The 6691-nt window shown below is 40.3% G+C and overlaps 1 protein-coding gene across 6 annotated transcripts in view; it reads left to right on the plus strand.

Annotated features, from left to right (window-relative positions):
• arap2 (ArfGAP with RhoGAP domain, ankyrin repeat and PH domain 2) overlaps positions 1-6691 on the plus strand; it is a 118805-nt gene that overhangs the window by 33364 nt on the left and 78750 nt on the right. The window lies entirely within an intron of this gene.

Below are 6691 nucleotides of genomic sequence, written 5' to 3' on the forward strand. Positions count from 1 at the left end.
ACAATTTCTTGCTTCGCCAGGTTGGTTAATCCAGCCCATCTCAGGCAATAGTACTATGAGCTCTGATGACTGCCCCAACTCTTTTTACTCTTGGTGCCGGATCACTCTAACGAGACACTTTGAAGTATCATTGTCGCACAGTGAATTACTAGTAAGTCTGGTCAGCCCAAGTGACCCCAGGTAATCCTCTAATGTGCCCAGCACCCCTTCTGGTAGACCCATTTGACCCAAAGTAGGCCCAATATTCTCCACTAATTGGCCCAAGTGCCCCTATAGTTAGATTATTACTGCTCTTAAGTGACCCATAGGGTAAAAAAAGAACCCTAACAGTAATTTTTGGAGCAATGGTGATGTCCCATTTTTATTTTCAGAATAGCAAAGTTGTGTTTTAGAGTGTTGTACTGGATGTGCTGTGGCAAACAGCCTTGGTTTGTACTTAGCAGTATGGATGTGTTCTACTGAGATGAGTGTAATCGTTAAATTTTGAGCTCTCTCTCACATGAATGACAGGGTGATGACCTTTTGGAGGATATATATATCAAAGCAAAGTTACAATGTACATTGATATAATTCCTCTTGTTTTGGAAAGTATGATTTGTTCTATGCTTCCACTAATTACATTTGATTGACACTTGATTGACATTGCAATTATTGCAGACAATTTCTGCAAAACCTTTGAAGAGCAAAACAAAGACTGAGATTGATGTGAAAGGGAGAAAACAGAGTTGTGCTAAGACTGGTGTGCTGCCTGCTGAAATTCATAAAGTTAAGTATTGACCATCTGCCCATACGCAGGGCGTGGCTACTATCGATGGCTGTCAGTGTTCTGCTACTTTGTGGATGCGAGCCGAAACCCACACTTGTCTCTCTGCGACTGCAGTTTCATCTGACTGAATGTGAGCTGTCAGAGGCAGACAGGTGTCACAGTGTTATTAGTATGCGAGGATCCTCCAACTGCAGCGCCTCGTCCATTCGCATCTTTATGCAAATACTTGGTGCAGAACAGCAAGACGGTGAGGGACAAGTAGCAAGTAGCAAGTTTGCTTGAAAAATAAGATGAGTTTATACTGTTCAAAGATGACAGCTGCACTTACTTCAGTTCGTCAAGGTCCAAAATATTGCAAGGACAAACATAATAACCATCATTTCTCGTGCTGAATGGAAGACTGGAAATGGGTCTTATATGCTTTTAATGTGACCCTTTACAAACGATGGCATTTTTCATGTGTTTAAACTCATCATTGTTGGATCTCAGATATTGAGAAAATTTGCACACAACTTATCACTATAATGAATGCATACATTATAGGAAGAGAGAACCAGTTTGTTTTGGGACAACTAAAGTGTGCACTTTGTTGTTTCTTTATTTTCAGTGTTTTCTGCATTTAATTATATTCTAGCATATTTTCCCTTCTGTTAAATTTGCAATTATCTACTGATTCAGAAAAAACATATTAAGTATTCACAAACATTTGTCTAAATATACCCAGTTGTTTCAGTGAATATTTATGCAGTAACTTTTTCGACTGCTAATCAAGTTATTTCCTATTTTATATAAACAAGGCATTTAAGCTATTCCAAAGACCTCCTGAAATTTTAAGTGACCACCCTGGTTTAGATAGCAATTGCTCGCCAGTAAGAAGAGAAGAATAGAAACTTCAGTTTCTGAATGTGGTCTAAAAAAGGTTTGGTCTTAACCACCTGTCAAGCCTGTGGGTTGAAATCTTCAACTTCTCCTCAAACAAATATTAACAGTACTGCACCTGCGTTTAAAACCTTATGTGACTTTATTCCCATCACCTCTAACTTCATATGTACTTCATAATGCCCAACACTGCGCAGTATTTACTTTATGGTATATTCTTGCCTTGTTTTTACAGTTACTAAACAAACAATGCATGCATAGGGTTTGAGTCAGAAAAAACCTGGAGTGTGGAGGGTTAAAAACCTGGGAAGTGAATACAGTATTTCTGATTAATATTTGCAGACTTTAAAAGACTACTCCTGACTTAATATTTCACTTCCAAAAATTTTGGTGATTTCTGAGAGATCTAAAAAAACAAGAGTGGTCAGTATTGATTAAGCTGAGTGTCAAGATATTTAAGTTTTAGTACCTGGTATTGATCAAGCTCCAAAAACCCTGAATCCTTCACTTATCTCTGATTCACCATCCCTGTCTGTCCCCCAGGGCTTGTAACACAGGCTTTATGTAAAAGATTTGTTGTGTTCTTGCCAAGAGTTAGATGAGAAGATTGATACCACACTCATGTCTGTGTGTTAAGTATGGCGCTAGAAGCAGGAAGCCATTAGCTAAGCTGGGCATAAAGACAGGAGAAAAAACAGGTCCAAGGTTAAAAACAGTCTGCCAAGAAACACTTTTAAAGCTCAGTTTTTTAATATATTGTATCTTATTGTTTTTTCCATAAACAGTGTTGGAAGAATGATAAATTAGGGTTTTAAGGGAGTTGAAACATTGGCGTGGGTGTTTGTTCTGTTTGCATATTGATTAAACAAGTGAGATATCACATGCTAATTACTTGGGTTCAGAGGACTTTGTAGGTGTGCTTTTGAATTTGGGATAGAGCCAGGCAAGGGGGTTACTACCTGCTTTTGCTCTCTATGCTAAGCTAACTTTCTGGTTGATGCTTGCTGAGAAATAGCTGTAGCATGTAACTCCCTGTGACACAAATTTGTTGATTTTAACTTTCTGTTTGTGTACAGCATAAACAAAGAGGTGGTGGTCAGGTGTGTTTTTTTTAACTTTGGCCATCAAAGCCAGGTTTTAGCTTTTTACCCCTGCTTTCAGTCTTTATGCTAGCCTTTAAGCTAATGACCTCCTGACTTTAGCTCCGGCCTTAACACACAGTCACGAGACAGTGACTTTTCTTAACAAACTCCTGACGAGATGATCAGCTATTCCTGAGCGTAATTTTCTCTAACCCATGTTCACTATAGAGTAGTAGTACTCCTGTTCAGTAAATTCTGTGGAGATCCCTGGCTTAAGTATTAGCATGCTTAGTTGCAGCCCATTTTACTTTGGAGGCTCTTGTTGTCAAATGAACAAAGGGCCCAAAAAGGCAGTGGAGCCCTTTAAGTAGCCAACTTAGTATGATTGTGTACTGAGAATATATTCTTACAGACTCTTTTTCATAATTCTCATCTCCTTTTAGCTGAGGAATAAAGGAGAGATAAGTTTTCTCTTATTCATAGTTTCTCTTGAGTCTTTTTTTATTTGATGTCAGTCCAATTAAGTCCTGATAGTCCCTGCTCACATTCAGAGACTCTGTTCTCTGCCAACTCCTGTCCCGGCAGCAAGATATCTTATCTGAGATGGAAAGATACCTCACTGCAGTGATACTATTTCTTAAAGTGCCTCACACGTATTTGTGTGCATATTTGATAACGCTGCACGGATTCATCTCATTTCTATCCCTCCTTGGCTCTCATTTCGTTTCGCTCGCTCTTGTAGTTTTGTTGTTTGCCTTTCATTATTTTCTTCATTAAGGTGAACAAACATCTTTGTTAGAATTCTCTTTTGGGTATCACTCCATGTCAGCACATTTCCACTTCCTTGATCTGAGACAGCGAAAGTAACGGAGGCAAAGGGAGAATCTGAGAGAGAACAAATTAATTGTATTATTTTAGCGTACAAGCTAAATCCCCGGCATAAATGCAGCAGCAGCGGCAGTGCATTTTGACAAAAGGGGAAGAGACAGAAACAAAGAGATAGAAGTAGAGAGATGAAGTGAGAGGGATGGAGGCAGTGCTTTGGTGCAGGGGTCGCATGAGTGAGAAACGAGCGTTGGTGGGCTATAAGAAAAGGAGAGAGTGATGGAGAGCAAGAGGGAGGTAGACCGTCGCCCCGTTCAAGTTCAGTGGAGTGGAGTATTTAATCTAACATGATGAACGAGCTATTGGAAACATCATCCTCCCAGCTCCTCCTTCACCACCCCTACCCAATTTCTCACGGACCGTAAGCTCTGTGATGGAGCTGTGTTTAAGGTCATTTAAACACTAAGGTAAAAGAAAGTCAGACAGTGCACAAAGTGTGTCACACACACACACACTTACTCTGAGAATGATCTCCCCGCCATGGGCTACATAGGCAGATCGTTACAACCAGAGCAACTTGTTTCATGTCTTATCATCTCATACATCACAAGTGTTATCTGGTTTGTCTTCACTCCAGTAGCTGATTGATTGTTTGTTGGATGATCATATTTCTTGCTGTCATCTCGTATGTAAACCAGGTCCTACAAGCGTACTTGAACCCGGTTCTTTTTTTTTTTTTTTTTTTTTTACAATGAAATCTTGGCTCATGATTGGCTGTAAAAAGAAAAACTTGACACGTATCTTTTTCTTGTGCTTTAATTCCTACTTAGCAAAAGTTACACATACAGTAGAGCCTTCTCTGGTGGAAAAGGTATTCTGAGTATACAATAACAGTGAGACCGAGGATTTAATTAATCTCTGCTTTAATTAAATCTCTTTCTCATTTGCTCCTCTCAAGATCATTTTTGGAACAAGTAACAACATCCCAAGACTGCAAGGCCGTTTTGTATTATTTGTGACACAAGAGTGACTTTGCTTCCACCGAGGCCACCTTCTTGTAATGAGTTTTGTTTCTTTTCGCATACTTAATTTATATGTGGTGAGTGGAGTTGTTTTGTTTTTTTTGCTCAGTTGGGGGCAGCACAACAAGCTGTACATGCTACCATGCTGATATTTAGCAGGTTTAATGTTGACCATGTTCCAACAGTTTAGCTTGTTAGCATGCTAACATTTAATACTAAGCGCTAAGTACAGCTGAGGCTGATGGAAAGTTGTGGGTAGAGAATCACCAGAACCAGTGAGATTTGTCCTCTAGTGACCATCATGGTCTGTACAAAAATCCCTGGCGCTCCGTCCAAAGGTTGTTGAGATATTTCAGTCTGGACCAAAGTGGTGGACAGATTGACTCACACCGACATCCCTAGAGCTAGAATTATTAGCATGGCTAGAATAAAATGTAACAGTGCATCTTTAAATATTGAATTGGAGTTTCAAAGTTTTATCTGAACGATCACGTGATTCACGCTAAGATCCAACCAAGGTTGGCGCTACACTGTAAATTGACTCATTTGGGATTAGAAACTCAACCTCACGACCTTTATTCTGCCAAACCTACTCTTTAAACCCAGTCTTTACCAGCTCAATTTAACTCACACCGAAGCAGCAGTCAGACTCATAAAGCCTTTATAGCCGTGTTCCACATGCACAGTAAAGTTTTATGAAATATTTTTGACCAAATGTGACTGTAAGATCCATGATGTGACTTGCCCTGGCTGCTAGTTGCAGTTCAAAACCTCTCCTGAACTCAACACGTGATTTTCAGATATATATTAACAACTTGTATTTTTCTTTTTTCCTTTAACTTCTGAATCAAATAAAAAGGTGCTTTTTGCTCAGGTCTATTGTTAGTGCATTTATCACTTTCTCTTTCTGTTTCATCTCTATACATTTGTCTATTCCTACATCTCTTTTATCCACTAAGACTGTCCATAGCTCCCTCACTCTCCTTGGCCTCTGTCTCACCTCCTGATGTTTGAAATAAAAGTCTTTTGTCTCCATTGAGTGTGTGCTCTTTTAAACTCAGCTACCCCTTTGTGAGATGGTCGTACCCTGTATGCTTTTAGAGCAGTTGAAGTGGTTGAGTGGACATGGAATTGGAGATAGAAGTAGAGGCCGCTTCTACTTGTCTGGCTTCTTTTAGAGCAGCTCGGCACTCTGGAGTGACTGACTTCCAAAATAAGAGGTTGGAAAGCTTTGAAAGAAATTATAATTGGATGCATGACTAGATAGTAAGCCTTTGCTTAGCACTTATCAGGTTAAGGTTATTCATTATAGGTGGGAGAGAAATGCCTTTTCTCTTACCTTGCAGGAATTTGGCGTGTTTACTGGATTTGAGTTGATTTTTTTTTTCTCTCTGAGTTGAGTTTGTGTTGAAGTTCTTTGAGATGCTTTACATGATATGGTTTGTGGACAAAATGTAGCCAAATGCACAAAAAAAAAAAAAATTCACGCATGCGTATGAACATTTACCTTAGGGCCCTCTCCCCTCTCCCCCTGTAAGCACCTTTATTGCCACCTACCTCTCGGCTGTTGTAATTGGGTGAGTTATTTTTACCTCTAATGCCTTTCCTTCTTCCTTCCATCCCTCCTTCCCCTCCATCCTTGGTGAATTAATTGGAGAGGGCAGGAGGCCACGGCACATATTGGGTAGGTAACGAGTGGCGAGGGCTGGACGGCCGCTAACACCCAGCGCTCTAATTGGCTGCCTGAGAGGGATGAGGGTCATTAGGTATAGGTGACTGCTTTGCCCTCTCAGCAGTGTCACACACTCTCATGCCCATACATTCAGACAGACGGGAAGGCTCATGCATGTGTGTGCACATACAGCGCAGACGCTTTCCTCCTCAATACACCTTCTTGGTATGAAACAGAACAATTAACAATGATACATGTAAACCATTTGTCCTTCTGCGTTTGAATTACTGCCATGTGTTGCTTTGAGATCCATGGCTGAACTGGGCGGTTGGCGAGAACGAGCTTTGAGTGAGGTTGGGTTATACTCCGTCACCCCCGCTCTCTCATTATCGCGTCATGTGTCTTCAAACCTCAGAACTTACTGAACTTAAAAGAGCAATGACTG

This window comes from Trachinotus anak, unplaced genomic scaffold, assembly GCF_046630095.1.
Source record: "Trachinotus anak isolate AG129_WGS33_773 ecotype Australia unplaced genomic scaffold, CSIRO_AGI_Tana_v1 ptg000023l, whole genome shotgun sequence".
Taxonomy (NCBI): Eukaryota; Metazoa; Chordata; class Actinopteri; order Carangiformes; family Carangidae; genus Trachinotus; species Trachinotus anak.